The 24976-nt window shown below is 43.7% G+C and overlaps 4 non-coding genes across 4 annotated transcripts; 1 reads left to right on the top strand and 3 right to left on the bottom strand.

Annotated features, from left to right (window-relative positions):
• Positions 1-2184: 2184 nt before the first annotated feature.
• Trnar-ucg lies at positions 2185-2257 on the bottom strand. The gene has a single exon. It is a non-coding gene; the product is annotated as a tRNA-Arg (tRNA).
• Positions 2258-5726: 3469 nt separating this feature from the next.
• On the bottom strand, positions 5727-5800 carry Trnat-ugu. Its single transcript has one exon. It is a non-coding gene; the product is annotated as a tRNA-Thr (tRNA).
• Positions 5801-13488: 7688 nt separating this feature from the next.
• On the top strand, positions 13489-13560 carry Trnaq-uug. The gene has a single exon. It is a non-coding gene; the product is annotated as a tRNA-Gln (tRNA).
• A 6627-nt stretch (positions 13561-20187) lies between these two features.
• Positions 20188-20261, bottom strand: Trnat-cgu. The gene has a single exon. It is a non-coding gene; the product is annotated as a tRNA-Thr (tRNA).
• Between the last annotated feature and the right edge of the window lie 4715 nt (positions 20262-24976).

Below are 24976 nucleotides of genomic sequence, written 5' to 3'. Positions count from 1 at the left end.
TCTTCATAGAAGAAAAAAGAGGGGCACAAACCCCAAAATGAAAATAACGAATGTAGCCCTTGTGGTGCGTGCTGTAATCCCCAAAACTGGGAAGCTAAAAAGGGAGTATTGCTGAGACCAGACTGTGCTACATAAGAAGTTCAAGGATAACCTGGGCTACTGTGAGGTTGCCTAAAAAAGAAAATTGAAATTTTAGAAACTTTAAAAATCAGGGTTTTGTCTTTCTGCATTTGTTTAACTACGTTGCGTGTATTAAGTGTTTTTCTCTTACTAATGATAATGATACTAAGTAGTGGTAGTATTGGATGCTGAGAGTCTAAAAGTATTTCATGTTTCATGGTAGCAGAGTACCTTCAACCTTAAGGAGAGTGTCTGGAGGAGCTGGAGCCCCTGTACTGCAGAAGAGAGCTGAGCAGCTGAGGCATATGCTGGGGGCTGCAGAGTGAGGACCGTGAAGACAGGCCACAGTGGACAAGCACCGTTTCCCAGGAGTGGAACAAACCTTACAGTGACTGACGGGACTGGTTTGCATGCACCTAACTGACTCCATCTTTTGTTCTGCCAAGGTGATTTCTAGTAGCGTTTAGAGAATTTAAATGCTGTATTTAAAGAAGCCATAGTAAAAACCAAGGTTCTGATGTCAGTGGTGTGAACTCTGGGGGCCCCAGTGTTGGCAGGAAAGGCTTACGATGACAAATTGTGACAGCAACAGGTCGTGGGGAGCCCAGCCCTGACTGATGCCTACTACAGCTCCTGTTTCCATGGCTCAGGAAACGTCACTGAAGAGGGGCTGGAATGACGGTGGGAGCCAGAATCCCCGGAAGTCTGCTACCAAACAGTCTCTCCTAGAAATGGCTGCGAAGACCAGACTAGAACAATTGGCAAAATCAATGGACATGAACATGGAAAGAAAGGAAAGTCTGAGGGTCTCACCCGTAGACAAAGAACTATGGGCAACTAATGACTGCTGGGAGAAGAATTAGCCTCTCCAGGGATAAGCCCTCTTATTAGTTATTCACGGAGCGGTCAGTCTTAAAACTATATACACACCAACAAAAATGGACTCAGCAGGTTACACACACATATACACACACACATAGGTAACAATAATGGTCAAAGAATATATATGTAACAATAATAAGAAAAAGATGATATCAACTTGAGTGTGGAGGTGGAAACATGGGAGAGATTCAAAAGAGGGTGGCTGAGGAGGAATGGAGGGAGAAAAGTGGGGAAAACAATATAATTTTATTTTAATTAAAAGCATATTAAAGAAAAAATAAGAAAAATGCCTCCACCACATTGCCCTATGTGTTCGGAACATTTTCTTTTCTTTCTTTCTCTCTCTCTCTCTCTTTGTGTGTGTGTGTGTGTGTGTGTGTGTGTGTGTGTGTGTGTGTGTTTGTTTTTGTTTTGTTTTGTTTGTTTGTTTAGGTTTGGGGGAAGGGATTCTAGATGATTGATGTATGCTCCTGTAAACAAGAGGTGGAGGCAGAAAAATCAAGAATTCAGGGTCATCCTTGGCTCTATAAAGAGTGTGGAGAGCAGTATGCCTACAAGGTCCCTATCTGGGGGGGAGGGGCGAGGGGGGGAGGACGCGGGCGTGTGTGTGTGTGTGTGTGTGTGTGTGTGTGTGTGTGTGTGTGTGTGACAAATAATCCAATTCATTTCATCACCTAAGACTATTAATAATGAACTTGAATGTAAGTTGACTCACCATATTGTTCTAATAATGTCTCCATTTCCTCTATTCGAACTCATCTGTTCAGATCGATGTCCTACCTGATTAATTAAGTGGGCGATGCAGCTCCTTTAAAGTGCAAGAAATCTTCCTTTCCAATGGGCGACCTTTAAATGGACTTGAAAAATAAAATTATCAAGTCTCATAGAGCTTCATACACGTGCACAGTATCGACAATTGTGTGCCCACTGCAACCCCAACACACATGATGCGTGTTGCAGGCTCGTAACCTCCCATCCCGCCCGTTATGACCATCACACCCCATGGTGCGCGCCAGCTCTGTGGCGCCACACAGATTATCGGGACTATCTCCGTTTTATTTCCAAACCTGCGGACCCGCCACACCCGAGACTTCTCAGGGAAGCCTTCTTAGGGAAGCGTAGCTGCCGCTGGAAAGATAAAATTTGTAAAGATAGTTGCAAAGGGAGGTGGAAAAAAAATGCCAACCACGAAGGGATTCGAACCCTCAATCTTCTGATCCGAAGTCAGACGCCTTATCCATTAGGCCACGTGGTCCCACAGCAGTGTAGGGGTGAAAAAGTATCACAAATGTCTAGAACTTGAGCCCCTAGCTGGCTACATTTCTTTAGTTTTAGCAGAATAACGCATTCTTTGCAGTGAACATTACTCCAAAGATGTAATTAACATTCTAAAAATCTGAGTCACTTCTTGGCACAGTAACAAGCAAAATGCAGATCTCCCACCTTTAATCCCAGCACCCTGGAAGCAGAGGCGGGCAGATTTCTGGGAGTAAGGATCATCTTGTCTATATAGTGAATTTCAGGACAGCCCGGACTACAAAGAGAGACCCTGTCTCAAAACAAACAAAAAACAGCAACAACCAAAGGGGAAAAAAAAGAGTAGATCCCAATGTTCTCCAAACGCCCAAAAGTGCGTCGTGCTCCACGTGCCTCTCAACTGATAAGAATTTTAGTAAAGAAACAGAGAGGAGAATATATTCGTCATCCCTCTGTAATCCTTGCTACTCGTGGTTGGCCAGTTTAGTCAGTCTGAGACCCTCCGGAATAAACGACAATCCTGTAAAGGGAGCAGAAAGACCCTCCCCTGTGACCCTGCCCTGCGCGCCGGTCCCCAGCCCACCGGCGGCCAGTAAACCTTGCTGTGTGCTCTCCAGTGTGACCCTTGGAGAATTAGCACAGTGAAGTGGTTGGTTCCTTGTCAACTTGCCACTCAGAACCACGTAGGTGGGGAGCCTCACCTGAGGAATTATCCTGATGGCCTTAACTGATGTGGGAAGACTCACCCCGATTGTGGACCTTACCTTCTGGTAGCAGCACTGACCTCAAAATAAAAAACAGATAAACAAACCTACGTAGTAGAAGGAAGATTATTCCCCTTGGCTGGTTTGGACCAGTGTTTCCAGGCTTCCATCGTTGACTAAGGACCAAGAATCCCTAGGTCTTCCATGCCAGATTGTGACTGCTGAGGTTCCCAGCCCGGTGGGCTCTCCAATGGGAGACTGCGATGCACCCCCGCGGAAGCACCCAGCTTCCAAGCCGATATACATAGGATATATATTCATCCTATCCGTTCTGATGCTTAGAGAAATCTAATGCAGACCCACGTCTTGTGCTGCCAGCCACTTGTGCTTGTGACGGTTACAGCTGCCAAACTGCTCCAGGAAACACCATGTGATTTCTTTCCCCAGCCAGGCTGGGGTCCCCGTCATCTGGGACTCATTTCAAGGCTTTGGAAGTGTGGAAGAAACTTGATTTTCTGAAAAGCTGGGCCAACCAGAGACTGCCTCCCCTGGCTCTGAGATTTCTTTCTCTTGAGCTCCAGGAAAGCAGGGTCTAATACCCTGTGAACAGCGGCCACCTTACTGTCTGTCACCCACCCTGACAAGGGCCAGTATACAGCCAGGATCCAAACTTACTCGGAGACCTAAAAACATGAGAGGTTTGGTGTTTATCTGTGTGTTTTTTAAGGAGCAGATTAGAGTGTATCGATCAACATCAACACTGTTGGAGAGAATTTTGCCCAAATAATTTGAAAATTCAAATGAAATCAATTATGTAAGAAATGTAAGTTCGAAGAAATGGGAAACATCTCTAAAGCTGCGACATAAATTGAATAGTCAGAATTTCTCAAAGAAAATGTTAAACCCAGATATGTTTAGTGGGATGTTCTTCAAAATAATAGCAGAATAATTATTTCACTAGGCTCAACCGCTTCCAAACACAGCAACGGAGAGAAGACTTTTCTGGTTTACGAACACCGCTCCCCCCCAGCCCCCCTCTCCTAACTCCAAAGCCAGACAGAGCCAATGTGTGGCAGTCAGAGAGAAGCCTTATTCACGGTGCTTTAACTAGCATTTGAGTGTCTCCCAAAGGTTCACATGTGGTCAGATTGGTCCAGAGTGACATTCTTACTAAGCAAGATTTCTACACTTGCGTTGGCGACATAGCTGTCACCCTTTGGGGGACTGCTGACATACTTGCATATTTCTCATTTGTTTCAGCTGGAACTCTTAGGAGGAAACGACCTGGTCACTCGATCACCCGGACTGATTTTTTTTCACCTGGAATAAATAAATGCATCATGAGCGTTGTTCGCCGTGTGTGCTCCTGTATGGGTAAATATGGACTCCACAGTAAAATTCCATTCCTTCTTTGCTGGGAAGGGCTTTACTTTGCAATGGACCCTGTGTTTCTTTTCGTGCTGTAGTAAAGCAGTTTCTTCTCCCATGTCCCTTGGCTGTTTCTCAACTTTGTACTCACCATGATGTGAACTCACCCCCAGAAGCTTGATGCTCCCTCCAAACTCCACAGTGCAGTCTCCACAGAAGCAGTCTCCAACTCGGTCATTGTTCTCCGCCATGTTCATATTTTCTGCTCTACTAAGCAGATGTGTATCCACAAGCAATAGGAAGTGTTGTCTTTAAATGTACAGAAGGGAAGTAAGTCATGCCAGAATACATAATTATTCTGAGTTTCTGTTTTTCCCCTCAGTTTTATGAGAAAATAGAAATACTGTTACTATAAGATTGTTCCGTTCTTGTAAGACAATTGTTGTTGAAAAGAAACTCCCTGGCCAGATGTGATGGGCCACGACTTTAATCTCACCACTCGGGAGGCAGAAGCAGGAGGATCTCTATAAATTCAAGGCCAACCAAGGCTACATAGAGAGACCCTGTCTCAAAAATAAACAAGCAAACAAAGAACACTCATTTTTTAAAAAGCATCCCTGCTAAGGACAGTCTCTTCAGCACAGAAACCTGAGCAGGAGCTGGAAGCCGAGTGGACAGGAAGCCGAGGGACCCTTCTGTACCTTCTGCACCGGCGCTGGACAACTACTTTAAACTAACGATTCCTTAATCCCCAAGCGTCATCAAGACCTCAGGTGACTTAGACCCAAACCCACTACTGCATCTCAAAGTAAGTAAGAAAATTAAAGGAAGCTGGAAGGAGGTGGGTGAGAGAGAGGCCTGCCTTTAACCCTGAAAGTAGAAAACAGAGACAGGAGACCTCAATTCGCTCACTCACTCACTCACTCAACAAACGAGTCAGCAGCAGCAGGCTCCGAACTGAGTAGCGGAAGGTGCTCTTTCCGAGCTGTTATAATTGGCCATCGGTCAGGAGTTCCCTCAAGTCTGCTCCAGTCACCAAGTCCCACAGCACTTCCAGGCTGGCGATCACCCTTTCCTGTTCTGGAACATCGGATGCGGTATCCCGAGCCCCCTCCCTCCCACTGCCGGGCCACTGTGCGCCTAGAGGGCGCGTGCAAGCCAACGCTCCTAAAAGTGATTTGGGCACGCTCGCTCGGCAGGTACCCTTTCCATTCTTGTAAGTTTTGCAGGGCAGCCTCGCTGGGTCTCCTTTTTATCTGGTCATTTGTTTCTGGATGAGAAGAGAGCTTGCTCTGCTATCCCTCCGTTTTCAAGAGGGCGAGCTGTTGCTTCAGAGTATTCTCTTTATGCATCCACACAGCTAAAGAAATGATCGGGAAGAAAAGAAAGCTCAACAGGCCCCACTGGGATTCGAACCCAGGATCTCCTGTTTACAAGACAGGCGCTTTAACCAACTAAGCCATGGAGCCAACTGCGGTGCAGACTCTCAAAATAAACCTCTATTTAATTTCTAAGGGTCATTTTGTTCATTTATTATTTTTTTTTAATTTGAATTTATTTTTAGGATTGTTTTGTGTTTTTTTTTTCCTTTTACTATAGATTCAATTTCAATTTATTGTGTATTACGAGGAATGTTCTTGAAAAGACCAAGAATAACAATTGCCTATGAAAACGCTCAGCCTTCACTAAGTTCCTGCCCACAGGGCACCTCCTCCACAGAGCGAGGCCGGGAAAGGAGGGAGACGCGCGCAGGACAGCTCCCAAGCCTGCAGAAGCCACTTTCTGACTTCTGAATCCTCGCACCAGAAGTCTTCGGGACCAGAAATGTATGAATCCCTATGTGTGTGTGGGGGGGGGGGGGGGGTACATTTACCTACTCGCTCTCCTTCCCCCGCTTTCCTCTTTGATCGAAGGAGGCTCTTTGCACTTAGTGAACTTATTTCCGTTTTGTTTTGTGTGAAGTAAGGTCTCACTTTGTAGCTCAGACTCGCCTCCAACTCAGGGCAATTCTCCTGCCTCAGCATTGCGAGTGCTGGGGTTACAGGTGTGAGCCATCACATCCTGCCTATCTTCTTTAAACGTTGGGAAAAATTCTGTTGATTGTTTATTTAAATCCTGACGTATCTTTTCATTTTAAAATGCCCCCATTTACTCTTATCCCAAAGTTTAGGTGACTCTTTTATCAAGTCAGTCAACATATAGGAAGGGCACATTTTCAGAATTAGGAGCAGACAATAAAGTTTACACACACATACACACACGCACACGCACGCACGCACACACAACACAAACATAAGCTTTCAAGTGGTGTTCGGGGATCCAAAGGTTGCTTTCAGCAGGCAGAATGAAGACAGACTACGGTTTCCATCCAACACTACTGCACCAATTCTGTTTACATTTCATTATCCCAGCATGAGTCTAACTGGTTCAACAGATGGTTTCGCAGTGGGGAGAGGATTCTCCCCCAGGAAGAGGCAGCAAATACTTCCGGTAATGGTCTACTCCAATGAGCAGCCACTGATTCAGTTTGCAATACTCAGAGATACTTTGTTCGCTTTTCTTTTATGTGTTCCTCTCCGTCTGTGTTGAAAATGTTGGGTGTTTTTGGCTTTAAACTTGTAGTGTTGAACACATGAGCATCAATTCTGTAAATGAAAATTGAATTCTACAGAGGACTGTGTTTATATCTATCAAGAAGTTGAGGAAGGAATATGGCACCAGTCCAGCCTGGGTACTTAGGGAGCTCCAATGTGGGTTTTGACAATACTCTGTCAAAAAGAGGAGAGAAGAAAGGAGAGGGAGAGGGGAGATGGAGGGGAGGGGGGAGAAGAAGGAAGAGAGAAGCTAGATTCATGTGAGCACCGTGGGGAATTCAATCAATACAATCTACAATTGATATCTGCATGTGGCAAGAGGAAGAGGGGAGAAGGAAAAGCATCGAGTTGAAGCCAGGGAAGAGGGACTGAGGAACCGGGTTCTTGAGAGCCTGGCTAAAAAGGACCCGGTGGAAAAAAATAGAACATAATTAGGTAGAAATGGTGTCACTTTTTGGAGGAAAAAAAGAAAAACAGAAAGGGGGGTGGATAACAACACACCGTGAGTTACTGCAAGAGCTCTGAGGCAGGAAGCCACAGGAGGGTCTTTGAGTAGAGGATGAAAAGTTAACCTCTTATCAATTGTGCTGCGGAGAACAGATCGAAGGAGGCTGCCTTGGTTGGTTTATGCCGCTACAGCCAAAACAATAGACTGGGTAGCATATAAACAACAAACATACTCCAGCGGTGCAGGTATAAAATAACTCTCCGTTGATACCAACATACTTTTATGGTAAGCATGGGTTGAGATTTCCCACACTTGTTGCTTTACCTATGATTCTTTTCTCGAGCTCAGCTTTTTCCTCTTCCTCTTCCAGCTTTCCCAAAACTAAAAATTAAGCAACCTAATACAGAACAAGCCACTGGTCTCCGTGGTGCTGAGGAGTCCCTGCAGAATAAATAAAAGACGTTCAGAGCTATTTGTTCAGTAAAAGCTGATGGCGAAGCTTTTGGAAACACTTTATTCTGCCACAAATCACCTCCTGTCGGCTTCCCTTCATCTCCTCTTGAACATCCTTGCCACTGCCATAGCTGGTGTATAAGTTTAGTTTTATCTCTTTTGCTTTGAAATTGTTTTGCAACTTGTAGAGTTTGGACTTGTTATCAATTCCAGGATATTCTGACCATTGATCTTGCTACTCACCTGTTCTCTCTGCTCTCTGAGCAGATAACAGAACGAACTCTTCAGTTTCCTCCATAACTTCAATTCCTCCACAATACTTTTCTTCCTTACCTATTTGGCTTTGGGGATAATTCCTGCTACATTTGAATAAAAGATTAACTGATTCATTTACCTTATAAACACCATAATTACATAACAGAATGTATGTGCAAGTCACTTAAAAAGCAGTGCATGGAATACCCCAAAGCATACATGGCTTTTCTCCCAGGCTTAGGTCAGCTCCTCTTCATGGCTGCTGCTGTTCTTAGAGGTCATCCCATGGCACTGACATCTCCCAAAGGCTGAGATCTGCATTGTAACTGGTCTATTTCTTCTCCAAGAGCCTCTCCTGGACTCTCTTCAGGGATTCTAACCCTGCCATATGGTGCCAAGCCTCAACTTCTGCCCGTGGCCCTTTCAATCCTGGTCCTTCTGCTGCAACTGAGGCTGCACATTCAGCAGTGGCCTCTCCTGGTCTCTCTCAAGGTGCCAAGCCTCAGCTGCTCTCCATGATCCCTGCATTCCTTCAAAACCAGTACCACCTGGGAAACTCATACATTACCAAGTTTAGCTACCATCACAAGCAAGCTACAGCCTTGGTCCCCTCTAAACCACAGCTTCTGTATGATGATGACCTTGACTTAAGGATATACTCCTAGAAATATGATCCTTGACGCTGCTGGTCTTTTCTTAATCATCACTAATTTCTCAGCTCTAACTAACCAGCATCAATTGTCCCAATAAAACAAGAGTGTCACATTAGTGATTCCAGTCTTTTATTAATCATAGTCGATTCTTTAGTCCCAGCTGACCAGAACTACAGATTCTTAATTCAAAGGATCAATGACCCCAATAGAGTCTTTAAGGGCCTCTCAAAATTCCCTCTGGAACTTCACAAGCCTCTATTGTATGCATCATTCTCAGTGTTTTTGTCTTCCAAACTCCAAAAGAACAGCCCATTAAGTTCCAGCCCAAAGTTCAATCCTCCCAAAAGTACATGGTTAGGTCTGTCACACAGTACCTTATGGCCTAGTACCAATTTCTTTCTTAGAGTTTCTACTGCTATGATAAAATGAGCCAGACATAGTGGCCCACCACTTTAATCCCAACATTTGGGAGGCAGAGGTAGATAGATCTCTGTGAGGTCAAGGCTGATCTGGTGTACGCAGTGACTTCCAGGGCTATATAGAGAAACCCTGTCTCCAAACAAGGAAGTCTGGTACACACTGAATAGAAATAAGTGTCAAAAAGATAGTAAACTCTTAGATTGTTCTTAAAAGAATTTCAGCCTCTGGGATTAATCTCATCTTCACGAATAATTCTGATATTGTGAGCAAAAGTAAGTTTCTTTTAAAGTTTTATTTTCCTGGCAATTGAAATTCTGATTTATATCTATATTCAATATACTCAACAGTTCAAAGAAACAGGCCTGTACTCTCCAGTTGAAGTCTTCAAGTATGGTTTCCCTAGTGCCATGTGCCACATAAAATGGAAGCAGGCTGACCACCATGTATTCCTGAGAAATTTGATCTTTTACAAAAAGCCTTATAGAAACATATTGTATTCAAACTAACTACTCAACTAGTTTATCTTGTCAAATTTTCTTAGGTAAGGCAAAAGAAAACAATGTGGTTTACAAACATAAGATCTAATGTAAGGAACTCATCAAGTCATTTTCTACAACTAACTCAAAATATCCAAAGAACACAACACATGCCCTACTGGCGTTTGTAGGTTTGGGTAATTCTGAATTACACCTTCATCCACATGACATAAGATCCTGAGAATGCTTCTGAATTACACCTTCACCCACATGACATAAGATCCTGAGAACGCTTCTGAATTACACCTTCATCCACATGACATAAGATCCTGAGAACGCTTATGTGCTCCATCACACACAAGGCACCATAATACACTCTCTTCTCCCCACTCCCCTATCTCTCCATGGAACAGCTCAGTCTGGCTTCACACTTGAGATCTTCCTGCCTCAGCATCCAGATGCACCAACACACTCAGCTATCATTTCTCGATATACTTTTCAACTGTACTGATTGCAAACACTATCACAGCTGGCCCTCAGTCTCTAACATTGTGGCTCTGGCTGGCCTGGAACTCAGTATGTTCACAAGACTGGCCTTGAACTTTCGGTGATCCCCCTGCCTCTGCTTCCAGAGTGCTGGGATTACTGGAAGAGTGCTGGATTAAACCATCACACCCAGTTTATAGTTCTTTCATTTCTTCAAAACAGTTTGCAATTTCAAGACTTTTCTTCTTTTACAGTCACCACCAAAAACTTTCCACTAGCATGCTTCTGTGGCACTTCCAAATCTTTCTACTTCCCCATTTTCTAGGATATAAAACAATTTAGCAAAAAAATGCACAAAGATGGAAGGTATTCACACAAACAATGACTCTAAAACAGAGACTGTTCAAGCTAGAGGGATGATAAAAGGAGAAATTGCCACTGTGGGGTATGACACGTTTTTTGTGGCTTGTTGTTTTGGGCTACAGATATTTTGAATTTAGTCTTTTACTTCAAGTTCCAGTGAAAATGCATGCATGAGCCAGCACAATTTTAGCAGTATATTGATTCATTTTTAGAATTACACAGGTCTCATATTAAAGATTTTGCATTCCAGAAACACATCTTAACATAGCAGACTATACACAATAAAAACTCTTTCAAAAATATCTCAAATAAATGCCTGCACACTATCATTACAGAAACGTAAGAGTACCTGGAAATATACATAATGTTCTTAAATTATTGTTATAGAAGGCAAATATACCGGTAAAAGTGATACCTTTTTTCTGAGAATTTCTTTCTTTTAACTTCATACTTAAAATCTAGGTTGGAAATGTCTGCTAATGAGAGGTGCTTTATACTGGCTCATCAGGACATTCTTTTCTGTGGTAAGCCCAAGGATCCTGTTTTGCCTGAGTCAGGTCACTAAAATATTAACAGGATTCCTCACTGCTGTAGGAAAGAGTTCAGAGCTGCACCCCTCCCTGTCTTTGCTGACACTCATAGGTACACTTTTAGAGCTCGGTGAATCTCTACTGTGGTTACCAGAAAATCCTCTGGTGGTTCATGGTATCCCCTTCTGGGAAAAGCATTTGAAGGTGTTCGGGTCTGGCAGTGTGAGGCTGGATGGCTCTATCCTGCAAAAAGAGAGGGCTGTTGGCCACCAGAGTCAGCCAGAAGACCCGGGGCACAGGAACCATCCCACATTCTAGCCTTGGATTCCACTTCGCCCTCCTCACCCAGCATGTCCCACAGTCTTAACGAGTACTCAGTAGATAAGAGATGCCTGAGATGTTGCTGAATGGCTCTTTCTCACCCTTTTTCTTTCTTCTTCAGTCTCTATGTTGATTGCTCATATTTTAACATTTCTAATTCGAGCAGTTTTCATTGATCAGAACATTTCCCTCTAAATAGATTCTTATGAAGTTTGGAACTGAATGGTCACTAAACCCAGTTCAATCCTAGATAAGCGTTTTTTGCTCAAGTCCTCTGATCATCAAGAATGAGGCAGAGCATCCCATTCATTTTCCTGACCACAGTTAATACGCTGCACTCCTCCACTGCGTCCTTCTAGCCTTTCACATCCTGCATGGTATAATCACAGCCATGATTTGCAGGCAACATGTTGGAAATGTGACTTATAAGAAAGTCTCATTCTGAGGGACATTTTTTGTACATTTTTATTGCAATTACTAAACTGATATATAGCTGCAAAAACCCACTAGAGTCAAACATGACAAAGACAGCAAAAGGTGAAAATTACTTCATCTCCAGGGTGAAGCCAAAAATGGGATGATGTCTCTCCAACCTACTTTGAAGTGAATGTATATCTCATATATTATGACTTACAAAAAAAAATGTAACCCTATTGACAAGAACCAAAAACACAAACAAAGAAAAACAAACAAAAAAACCCACAGCTCTCACATCAAAAGAGATTAAATAGTTTATTCTGAAGCCAAATATGAGTGATCATGGCCCTGGGACACAGGTTTAGACTACCCTGAACTCCATGTTCCAAAGAGGAACAATGTAGTTTCCTGAAGTTTTCATAGCAACAGAGGAAAGTTACAGATCAAGGCATTTTTCAAACACAGTTGTGGAAGCATCAGAAAGGTGGGTTACAGCCAAGCACAGAATGTCAGCTATGGGCCCCAGACACAGTCTGACAGCGGTCTTTGTTGAAATGGAGTTTGGTAAGTTAATAAATTCCAATTGGTTTTTATCTGTTAGCCCAAAACATAGAGATGCTGTAGGTAGCCCAGGATGGCTGTAATCAGGCTCTGGACCTGCAGCATTCCAGACTCCCCACATCACTGAAGTTCTAGCAGCCCATCCACCTTGGCAGACACAGCCTCTTTCCAGAAATCCCCCTTCATACTGTACACTACATTTCATCAACAATAGAGTCTTGTTTGTTTAAACTTAAATCCCTGTTTCCCAACTTCCAAGCCATCAAGCAGCACATACAACTGTCCCCTTCTTTTTAGGGGCAATTAAGTAATAGACCTGCATTATTTCAAGTTTGTAGGAGTACAAATTCCTATTCTTTAGACATGCTTAAAACATTCCTGGACACATTTTAGGGGAAAGATTGCAAACATAGATTGTTAAATTCAATTGTGTGTGTGTGTGTGTGTGTGTGGTGTGTCTGCCTACTTGTCTGAATGTGTATTGCATGTATGCAGTAGCCCTAGAGACCAGAAGAGGGAGTCAGATCTCCTGGTTCTGCAGGTGGTAGGGAGCTGACAGTCGTGGTGCCTGAGAACTGAACCTCGGTCCTCCACAAGAGCAGCCAGTGTTCTTAACTATTGAACCATCCCTCCAGCACAGAAGACATTGTCAAATCACACAGTAGATTGATATTTCTTGTGTGTTAAATGTCAAAATTTCTCTTCTGAGGGACACTTTCCGCAGCCTTTGTAGGGGTTACTCTATGCAAAGTGTGTTTTTTAAAATTCGCAAAAGTATGTATTCTAATGGAAATTACCTGAGACTCTCCAGGAAATCTTTGCTCCAGTTTTACCCCCGTACCTCACACAAGCTTTGGAATGGCCGTGTCTAATTTTACTTGGTGTCTATGCTTTCTCTTACAGACGTCCTAAGTTGTTTAAGATGTGGGCCTCTTAAAGAATCTAAGTCTATCCTTGCTGTCTTCTCCAGGCTAATTTATGCCCACAACAAGAGAAAAGGGAGGGAGGAAGAGATGGAGGGGAGCGCGGGCATGCGAAGTGCAATTTCTTTTATAATTTATGTGTTCCCATGTCTCTCCCAATAAACAGCTTTATCAAAACTGAAGCTTAATCTAGTTCTTCCAACGTGTAATTCATACAAAGTTCCATAACTGTGGTTACATATTCATTACTTTTTATCGGTCCCATGGTGTAATGGTTAGCACTCTGGACTTTGAATCCAGCAATCTGAGTTCAAGTCTCGGTGGGACCTGCAAAAGCTCTTTTATAAAAGGCCTTTTATAATTTCCAACCTGCCGGCTAAACGTGGAAAAACTTGTTCCTGTACTACACGTGACATTGGACTATCAAAACACAGCCCTGGAGAAAATTTCCTTTCCAGGCAGAGAGGCCCCAGCAGCTGTGAGAGAAGCCCCTTCCTGTGACTGCCTGCGACCTCCTCAACTCCGTCTGTTTGAGTCTCACGTTCCTTTTTGTCTTTTTCCTGATTCGTGACCCGGTACCGTACCGCAAGAGAAAAAACTCATGTTCCGCGGGCTGGGGCCGCGACCTAGCTGAGATGTCTGTGCCAGGACCGCAGGCAGGGCCCTCCCTGAAACTGAGCCTCTCTCGGGTTTCCCAGCACAAGATGCTGCGGCAAGAGCACCCCTTCCAAAAGGACAGGTGAACAAACACCGCATGGCGTCCTTCCGCAAAGTCTCCTGGAGAAACAACAACCTAAACCTGCAATGTAGACTAGGAATGAGCTGATAGACGATTCTGGGGCCGGTGAGGAACTAAATTAGGAAAAAACCAAATATCTGGAGCTTATGTTTTGTTTTTGTTTTTTGGGGTTTTTGTTGTTGTTGTTGTTTTTGTTTTTGTTTTTTTGACAGAGCTTTATGTAGGCTACTCTGGCCTCCATCTCACAAGGATTACAGGCAATGGGCCACCACACTCGCCTAAAAGATGAGCGTTAAAACTGGTGATCTGTTTTCTGATGCTCTTCTTACCTTTGTGCTTTAATTTTCTCATACATAATGGGAAAGTAAGTTGATTCTGTTTCAGAGTTCAATTGCCCATTAAGCCATAAATACTTCACTAACTAGTGTTATGAGTTACCACTAGTTACACAGAGAAACTATAACATCATTTGCTAACTGTGAAAACAAATCATTTGGATTCCTGTGGTGTTTGTATGTCCTTTTTGTGGACTGTGATGGTGTTACCTTAGCTGCGGGAGGAAATGACTTTTTTTCTGGTGGTATTGCCTTAGCGGAAATGCCGGGGTGGTCCTGTCTTCTACTTTATTGGTGCTATCTTTTCTGAATGGCCAAACAGCATCCCTCCATCCTTTGCAATACATGGTGCTTACAACCCCAGGCATTCTTGCAACCAACACATCCAGTCTGAGGTTCTCTGAGGGACCTGCAGCACTGGTTTCCTACTGCAAAGTGACTCTTCAAACAGATCCCAGTGTCCCAAGCACCTTCCTGGAATGTTCTGAAATGATAGAAACAGAACGACCCATTTTCAAAACTTAAAAGATTATTTAATGGTGTGATCATTACATTCATATCTATCAAGTATCCGCTGTCCTGGTTCAAATCTAATAACTCAGATTTTATCAAAAAGCCTTCAAATCACTCTGACAGAAAACCCCTGATGTTGGTGGTGCCTGACCCTGGGGGGTAGAACAGACCTAGCAAGCCTGGGAACACACCAGGATGCTTCTCTCACGCCCCCTCACATGCCCTAGACTTCCCTATTCCTTCGGGAAGCTGAGAGAATTCCTTGGCAATGGGATGAGATGGCATGGTTACAAGGACGCCATCTTTGGCCAAACTTTAATCAGGCTTCTTTGAGCCCTCTTCTCAACCAGGTCCAGTTCAGGCTCAATTACCTACCATCGATATCTAATCAGGTCTCTCTGCAACCTTGGTATTTTGTCAAAACCATTTTAGGAACTTCCTGTCCAATAACGCTTACCCTTCCATTGGCTGTGACTCCCCAGCTGTCACTGGTGTATCTGGATTTAAGTTCAGTCCTTCTCCCCTACTGTAGTACCCGTGCATAGAGCCTCTTGCCTGCTTAGCAGCATTTGGTACAAATGTTGATACTTCTCCCAAAGAAATTCAGCTCAGGACTTAGGATGTGATCAGCTTTTCAAAGAGGACAAGTCAGGCCAGAAAGCGGTGGCACATGCCTTTAATCCCAGCACTCGGGAAGCAGAGCCAGAAGGATCCCTGTGAGTTTGAGGCCAGCCTGGTCTACAGAGTGAGAGCCAGGACAGGCACCAAAACTACACAGAGAAACCCTATCTCAAACAACCAAAAGAAACAGGAAAAAAAAAAAAAAAGTGGTTGTCTAGACAAATTCATGGTAGCCAGTTTCCTGAAGAAATCAAAGCAAACTCTGAAACCTGTTCTAAACAATAAAGTTCGAGCCCTAAACAATAAAGCTCGAGCTGGGCGGTGGTGGCGCACGCCTTTAATCCCAGCACTCGGGAGGCAGAGGCAGGTGGATCTCTGTGAGTGAGTTCAAGGCCAGCCTGGGCTACCAAGTGAGTTCTAGGACAGGCACAAAGCTACACAGAGAAACCCTGTCTCGAAAAACCAAAAAAAACAACAACAATAAAGGTGATGACAATAAAAGATAAAGATCTTACAACAATCTCAATATAAACATAAAAAAATTCACTCAATTCAATTCAATGTCCTTTCATGATTTAAAAACAATCAAAGGAAAACCTCTCAACCCATTAGAGGTAGCAGGAATAAGCTTCAACACATAAAGACCGTAGAGGACACACCCCTTGTCAATATCACACCACACTCCATAAGGAAAGTTTAAAAGGCTTTTTCCTCTGTGTGCCGTCAAGAGGCTCTTACTCTCAGCAATTCTTCTCAGCACAGGAGTGGAAGTCCCAGCCTCTAGCCACCAGGCAAGAGAAAAAATAATAATAAGAGAATATTCATTGGAAAGAAAGAAATAAGAGTGTCTTTCAATCCCAAGCACCATTATTTTAAAAAAAGAAGAAATAAAGAAATTATCTATATTTATTAGATGATTTTATATAGAAAAATTCCAAATAAATTCCACTGAAAAATTGTTTGAACTTATGAATTCAGTGAAGTTGAAGGACATGAAATGTGCTTTAATAAAATAATAGTGTTCCTGTGTAGTAATACTATAGTGTCTGAAAGGGAAATTAAGAAAACTCTGGCCAAACGGTGGCAGGTGGCTTGCCTTTAACCCCAGCACTCAGGAAGCAGAGGCAGGCCGATTCCAGGACAGCCAGGACTACACAGAGAAACTGTGTCTCAAGAAGAAAGGGAAGAAGGAAGAAAGGGAGGGAGGGAGGAAGAAAGGGAGGGAGGGAGGAAGGGAGGAAGGGAGGAAGAGAACTTTGGAGATGGATTTATAATTGAGTGGTAGAGCATTCACCTAGAATGTGCAAGGACCTGGGTTTGATCACCAAAACAGCAACAATGAAAAAGATGGAAGAGAGAGGGAGGAAGGGAGGAGGAAGAGGAAAAGGGGTGTGAGCAACAGCTTCAGGAAAGAACCGGTGCCTTCCACTGATTAATGGCTTAAAACCTCAGTGGCTGACTGTTCCAGAAGTCTGCTAAGCCCGGAGCCGTATTATCTTGGGCCACCATTAGCTTCTTTAATACCCGTTCACTGCCCTCCACCATGCCCGACCTAGCAATTCTGAGACCACTCAGTATATCCTTTGAATGTACAAACAGGGCACTAGTTTTCTACCCAAGGAAAAAGTTAAAACACCTTCCCATGGCCTGAAGCCTGCAGCAGAACTTCCTAAAACCTGCCCACTTAGTGTCTCTGCCACTGTGATTCAAAAGTATCTTTTCTTTATTTATGATTTTGTTGTTGCTCTGTTGTTATAAAAACTTAGGGAAACTGCTTCTATGTTGGAATATGGAATTTGAGGTAGCCTAAACCCATGTTCCAAAGCCGTGGTCACTCACAGTTGGCTCTAGAATAGCTTATCTATCTCTTCTCCCCTTTGAGGTAAAAGTTGTGGGGTGTTTTTCAGCAGCGGCATGGTGGTGGTGGTGGTGGGATCTTCCATTTACAATACAACAACAAAAAGATAAAATTCTTCCTTCTAAATTTAGTCAAGGAGGTAAAAGATCTGCATACTGAAAACTGTAAAACATTGATAAGTTTAACAAAACAGAACTAAATGGAAAAACTAACATTGCTAAAATTCCCATACCACCTGAGATGATCTTCAAAATCAATGCATCTTCATAAAAATTCCAATTCACAGAATAGGAAAAAAAAAAAAAAAAAAAAACCTAAAGGTGTGAGAACCTTAGTAGCCAAAGCCACCTTGAGTAAAAGGAACACAAGCCAGAAGCATCGCATGCTCTGGTTTGAAAATATGCTACACTGAGGTTGGGATCAAAATAGACACGTTAGCCAGTGGAACGGGGTGTCAATCACAGACATGAGCCTGCATTGACAGTCAGTTGACTCACTTTGCCAGGGGTAAGGACAGTCTCTTCAATAAAGGCTGCCTGGAGAGCTAATGGCCCACATTCAGCAGAAGCAAATACGTCATTTTCTCACAAGATTTACAAAATTCAACTCAAAATAGATTAAGGGCTTACGTGTATTAGAAACAAAGAGTAATCTCATCATTGCGCAAAGGAACCACAAGGAAAGCAAAGTAGTTTGGCAAGGCTTTTTTTTAAGAGCACAGCAGAGGGTTGGGGATTTAGCTCAGTGGTAGGCCCTGGGTTTGATCCTCAACTCAAAAAAGAAGGGTGCAGCACAAGTCAAAGTAGACCAGGGCCAACGTGGCTTCTGTCTTTTACCGACCTAGGTAGTGACTGTGCCTTAGCCCATCTGTGAGAGTTCAGCTTCACATTTTGATATGATTGGCTAATCACTGCAAAGGAGATAGGGGAATGCTCAAGAAATATGAGTTCCTGCCTGGCTAACTACCTTTGACAGAAAACAAACAAAACCACAGATTTCTTACAACCTCCCTCTCTTTATTATAATGTTTTTAAAATTTGAGCCAGCATATGTTGACCATTTGAGGCCTCTAATAAGAGTCAATCAGTGCCGGGCGGTGGTGGCATGAGGTGCTACAAAGCGAGTTCCAGGAAAGGCGCAAAGCTGCACAGACAAACCCTGTCTCGAATAAACAAAAACAAAACAAACAACAAAAAAAGTAAGTCATCGTGATACGTGGTGGCTTAAGCATGGATTAAGGTGTGCCTGCCTTCCAAGGGTTGGTCCTTTGACTGACTGACTGACCTGAACGGACTGGACCAGAAACTATTCTCTTTTCATATTGCTGTGCCCCAACTCCTGATAAGAAACAACTAAACAGAGGAGAGATTCATTCTGGCTCACTGTAACAGGACAGAGGACAGTGGGAATATATGGCAGCTGGTCACTGACAATTTAGCAGGACAGGACAGAAAGCACGGCTGGACTGTGAACTGTACCACTCAACCACTGGGACCTGCTTCCTCCATCAAGATCCTTCCTTAAAAAGTGTCAGTTGGAGATCATGTAGAACATGGGAGGAAACTTCACATTCAAACCATAACATGGGATTAAAGCAAATCCCATTTCTATGTTTCTCCTAAACACCAAAGGCCCTTTATCAGAGCCCCAACATGGGGTTTAGGTTTGTTACTATGTAATTAACTTCCTTTCCTCCCAAATGAGCTTTTATCTCCTTTGGGTACAAAAGTCACCTACTTTCCACACTTAATATGGGCAGACATTCAGTTAATTTTTTTAATAAAAGAGGGACTGGATTGATCTCCATAATTACCAACTGAAATAGATAACTCTGTATTTTCCACTAAGATGAGGTATAAGAGGGGTTGTATACTGCAGAGACATCCTTCCATAATTCATTGCCATCACCTCTCATTCAGAAATAGAACTTTGTGGATTTGACCTGCTGGTCTGGAACCTTGGTTTCCCTGACTAGGCATGTGCCTCGAATTACCCAGTTTATATCAGTTGAAAATGAAGGATGTGGTTCAGTGTCCAGCGCTTACCGAATGCGTGTGAGACCCCCAGTTCTGTGCTCAACACTGCCAACCAAAAACAAAGTGATATATTTTCCTAGATCAACTTAAGAGCTTTGTAATATTCATTTGTGGTTCTGAAAAATATTTTTGACATTGCTTATCAAAGGTCACCAAGGGCCCCACACAGAGCCCAGAGCCTGTCATCAAGCTATCTTCCCAGCCCTAGTGACTGGGTCTTGAGTTGTGATTGTCAAGGATATTTTTTTCCTTTGGCCCATGATGAACACATGAGAGTTTAAAGAAATCAGTGAACACTCCGAAAGACCTGCAAGAAGTGTAGCCATGTTTTTGAGTATGTGAGCATGCTTATAGAAAAGAAAAAGCTGCCTAATCAGTCTATGGGCCAAACAATTTTAAACATTCTTCTTCCAAGCTATCTTGGATGTTACTTTTATAAATAAGATGAGGTGGTATTTAGGATCAGGAGAAATACTGATTTTAAATTCTAGCCTCATTATTTTACTAGCTGTGAAGTGCGCATAGTAATGCTCACTTTAGTGAGTATTCCTGTAGTTTAAATGTGCATGTGAAAAGACACAAAATGCAACTCGGAAAATGTCCGATGAGCTTCGACTATGTTTCGTCTGTTTAAGCAAGATACTTAGAGTTTGAGAACTCAGTAGAATACTTTGTAAAGATTAAGTTGAAACACTTCCAATTTTCTGTTAGAAATTCTCTTAGCCCGGTTCTAGATCATTCAAAGTGGATGGAGAGACTGAACTTCCAAATAACAGATTTGATTGTATAATTAAACAAGATTTCAGGCTAAGAATTTGTCAGGGCAAACTGGCGGGTTTCAAAAATTACAAGTAAGGCCCCACTGGGATTCGAACCCAGGATCTCCTGTTTACGAGACAGGCGCTTTAGCCAACTAAGCCACGGAGCCACCTGGAAGACCCACTCTAGCTTTTGATCAAATCGCAGTAGATTAGGTGAAAATTTATGGTAATTGGTATCTGCACTGTTCGGATAGATTGACACTGCTACCAAAGCAAAAGCGCTTCCTTCAGGCCAACAAAACACGTGAACACACTCGATTGTTTGGAAAACTCACGGAGCGAGTCCCTGAAAGCGTGCAAGCCAGGGACCCAAAGAGAGTCTGAGAGATTACCGCTCCGAGTGAGGTGGAACCGGTTTCCAGTTTGACAATTCAGAATCACCATGCGCCTGGATGTTCGTCAAGCGCTAGTCTCAAACCATATTGGTCAAAAGTTTTAGCAAAATCAACTGACATTCCTGGCGGGTTAGAAAAAAAGCACACTTGAGTGTTGAAAAAACAAAAGCCAACGCTTTGTCTCCAAACAGACTTAAACGCAGAAAGCCCGGGCGCTCGCCCTACGCTTTAAGATTCAAACACCAGAGCCCAGTGCTGTCCTGCTCGTAGGACGGCGCTGAGATGGAGGATAGCAAGACCTACAGCCTGGGGAGGCGTCAGGAGTCCTGGAACTGCTCCTTCTCAGCTATGCCTTCCTCATTTGGGTGGTGGTTCTGGGATGCTCCCCACGGACCCTGAGCCGATATGTCTTTCCCACCTTAACTTGTTGAAACTGTCACAGTGATAAGGAAAACACTTTTCTCAAAACACGGACGAAAGCAGTCTAAGGAAGGAAGGTTTATTGTGGCTCACAGTCTGAGGGTACAGTCCATGGGTAATCCTGAGGGCAGAAGCTGAGGCCACACCATATCTGCCGTCAAGAATACAGAGGGAAATACAAGCTCCGGCTAGCTTGCTTCTTAGCTAAATCCAGAAGGCTAAGAGTCCATAATATCTGCGGTGGGGAAGCTGGCAGCAGGCAGCCGTGGTGACAGGAGCTGAAATCTTACATCTTGAACCTCAGAGCCTGCCCCCAGTGATGTCCTTCCTCCAGCATGACCAGACCTCTTAAAGCTCCCTAACAGCATCACTAACTGAGGACCAAGTAAGAATTCAAATGTGTGAGGGTACAGTGAACATCTCATTCAAACTACCACACTACTTGACAGAATTATACAGGGAAGATGGTGGTACCTCCTTGGAGACGACACTGGACAAGTAAGAGCTGGACAGACATTAGACACTTTGTTTCTTGCTGAGGAAATGTGGGAGTCTTCTGGAATCAGCACTCTGGCACCATTGAGAGTGGGCAAGAGGAGATGCCACTGGTGAACCAAAGCCAGGATAACTCCTGAAAGGCTCCAAATGCCAGGCACAGTTTGTATTTTCATTTTATACTCTAAAGCCACAAGGTGGGGTGGGCAAGCAAGCAAGGTTTTACAGAAGGGTATATGACAGCCAGCAGGTTGTTAAGGGCAATGAGCCTTTGTTTCAGCTACTTCTCCAGGTCATTCTGTTCCAGGTAGCAAGTGAAGTCAGGCTTGACAAATAGGCAGTACAAAGCAGTGCTTTAAGTAAATCACTAAATAAACAATAAACCACTATCTAATAATTGGTCATTTCTTCCCAGTTCTCCTTTAGAACAAGTGTACGGGTTAATGAAATCTAAAGCAGCTGAGGAGCAAACAGCATCACACATTTATAATGCAGACTTATTGGGAGCATGTCTTCTCTACTGCTGTGATAAGACACCCACGGCCAAGGCAATTTATAAAAGAAAGAGTTGATTTGGAACTTAGGATCTCAAAATGGTTAGAGCCTATGACCATCTGAGTGGAGGTTTCTGAAAGAACTCAGGGTGTCCCAGGGCAGTAGACGGTTTCATCTCAGACTTCATTCCCACCTCCTGATGCCTCGTATACTTCTAATCAAAGTAACTTTTTATTGGAAGAAGAAGAGGAGAAGAAGGAGGAGGAGGAGGAGGAGGAGGAGGGGGAGAGGGAGGGGGAGGGGGAGGAGGAGGAGAAGAAGAAGAAGAAGAAGAAGAAGAAGAAGAAGAAGAAGAAGAGAAGAAGGAAGAAGAAGAGGAGGAGGAAAAAAGAAGAAGCATTCCTTTACACCTTTGATCACCTCCCTCTATCTTTGGCTTTAAAATATTTCTGGGAATTGCCTATGTATTTATAACTATTTTAGTGGTCAATGATGTCTCAGCCTGGCTGAGAAAGGAAGAAATTGCAGACTCACTTCCTGTCTGCAGGTGGGAGCTGCTGTCCATATAGGAGTCCAGCCACTAAGGTAAAACTGGGCTCTTGACTTATGCCACAGAAAAGACATCATTATGAAGCAGGAGGATTTATTAAGAAATGTGGCAGAGCCAGGTGGTGGCAGCACTTGGGAGGCAGACACAGGTCAATCTCTGTGAGTTCAAACCAGCCTGGTCTACAAAGTGAGTTCCAAACAGCCAGGACTGTTACACAGAGAAACCCTGTCTCGAAAAGCAAAGCAAACAAAGCAAAGCAAAACAAAACAAAAATGACAGAAATATAATGCAAGCTTTAGATATGTGGGTAGGTGTCCAGAGAAATGCCTATGTGTTGGAACAATGGCCATGTATGATTTCTTAGTTTTGTTTATTTGTTTGTTTTTGAGACACAGTCTCAGTGTGTAGCTCTGATTGGCTTAGAAATCTCTATGTAAACCACACTGGCCTTAAACTCACAGAGATTTGCCTGCCCCTGTCCTCAGAGTGCTGGGATAATGGCATGTGTCAGCATGCCCACGCCTATACAGCAGTATTAGTCAGGAGTCTATGAAGGAACAGAACTAATAGGATGCCCAGCTGCTTGGGTTTTAGCTAGTTCCAGATGTATTCAAGTTGACAACCAAGAGTAGTGAGCGGTGTGAATGGTAGATGAGCAGATGTGGAAAGAGGACAGACTCAGGGGTCTCAAAAAAGATTTGGAGCTTGTGGGTGGTGGTGCTGCGCTTTAATCTCAGCACTTGAGGGGCAGAGGCAGAAGGATCTCTGTGAGTTTGAGGCCAGTCTGGTCTACAGAGTGAGTTCCAGGACAGCCAGGGCTACACAGAGAAACCTTGTCTTTAAAAAAAAAAAAAAAAAAAAAGGAAGGAAGGAAGGAAGGAAGGAAGGAAGGAAGGAAGGAAGGAAGGAAAAGACAAACAAAGAGAAAAAGTTTTGGGTTCTGGCTCCAAGAGGTCCAGGCCCAGCGGTGGGTGAAACCACTGAATAGTAGGTGGAGGAGGCTGAACTACTCTAGGATTCCCTCCTGGAGTTCTGATTGGAACTAGAATTCCCAGTCCTGCACAGTGGGTAGGCTGGTTGGTTGGTAGGCAAGCTGGGGGCTTGGAGACACCGTCTCTGGGAGTCTCTTAAGTCGAATTCGAAGTCCGGCTCTATTTGGCCCTGGAGCCCAGGGTCATCACGAGGGAGATGGAAATGAGGAGAGGAAGGCTGGGAAAACGGCTCTGGGATTCTCTGCCCGGCACTCTGGTTGGAACCCTGGGTTCAACCAGAATCCAAGTTAATCCAAGTTGAATCCAAGTCAAGTTGACAACCAAGATTAACCATCACAGTATTCTGCTGATGGCCGGGAAGTGATAACAAAGGAAGGCAGGGTGGGGACTGGAGTGAAGTGGGGGTGGGGTAGGAGTAACCACAGCCTGAAGCTAGTTGCTAAGCCAGGAATGGCGGCCGGGTCTGAAATCCCAGATACTTGGGAGGCTGAGATAGAAGGACCTGAAGTTGGAGGCTAGCCTGGGCAATTTAGTGAGACCTTGTCTCAAAATATAAAGCAAAAAGAGGAATATAGCTGAGGTCAGAGATGGAGTGATTGCCTACATGCACAGGACCCTAGCTTTGATCTCTTGTCCCCGACCCAAATAAAACAAACAACATCAATAGCAACAAAATGCCATTAAAACTGTTGAGTAGACATCTTGGTCTTTGGCAGGTGCCAGTTAGAATGTAAGAGAGAATAACGTAGCATAGCAAAAATACACTAACGAGGAAAAGGTCTGTGGACTCCTAACCTGTGATGTGGAAAGCTGATAAATGCTGTGGCTATTTTTGAATTAACTATTTAAAATGTCCTTGTATCTCTAATACTTCGGGGTTGCATTTCTCAGGCCTATAATACTTGTCAGTAGTGGGCAGCACTGTGGTGTAGCCAGAAGTCCAGTCTAAGATTCACACCTTAGTGTCCTCTCTCCTTAGGGTCAAGTTGCTTGAGCATGAGACCCTACTATACCTGAATGTCCAAAATGCTGCAGTCAGATGGAAGGAAGAGCCAGTACCCACTGTCCTCTTTAAGAACGTAACTAACCTCTACCCCTACCCTTACACCTCCAGGTTTAAAAGCAAGCTCTTGATTTAACTGCAGCCAGGCAGACTGCCAGTGATGGTTGCTGCTGGCTTGTTTGGGGCTGGAGGGTGGGGCGGAAAAAAGCCATTGGAAAACGTTTCTAAATTCCCTTTACTAGTTAATGTCGCAGAATGTCACAAGTTGAAAGTTGAGGCAAAAGTTCAAAGGAGGTATACCTCTTAGACAAAGGGCCCACCAGACAAAGCCCCTTACAGAAGTGCTACAAATCACTAACTTTTATAAAGTGGCGGGTTTTCCAGTGTGAGAGGAGGGGAAGGGGGAAGGAGAAAACCATCCCTCCGTGTTCAGAGATGTGAATCACGATGTCACTTTGTGTATAGCCCTAAGTAGACTAGGGAGAAAATTAGAATTCTAAAAATAAAGGCGCATTTTTCTTCCCAAAAGACC

Source organism: Onychomys torridus, chromosome 5, assembly GCF_903995425.1.
Source record: "Onychomys torridus chromosome 5, mOncTor1.1, whole genome shotgun sequence".
Lineage (NCBI taxonomy): Eukaryota > Metazoa > Chordata > Mammalia > Rodentia > Cricetidae > Onychomys > Onychomys torridus.
Note: the sequence above shows the minus strand (reverse complement) of the source record. Positions and strands in the feature narration are given on the sequence as shown.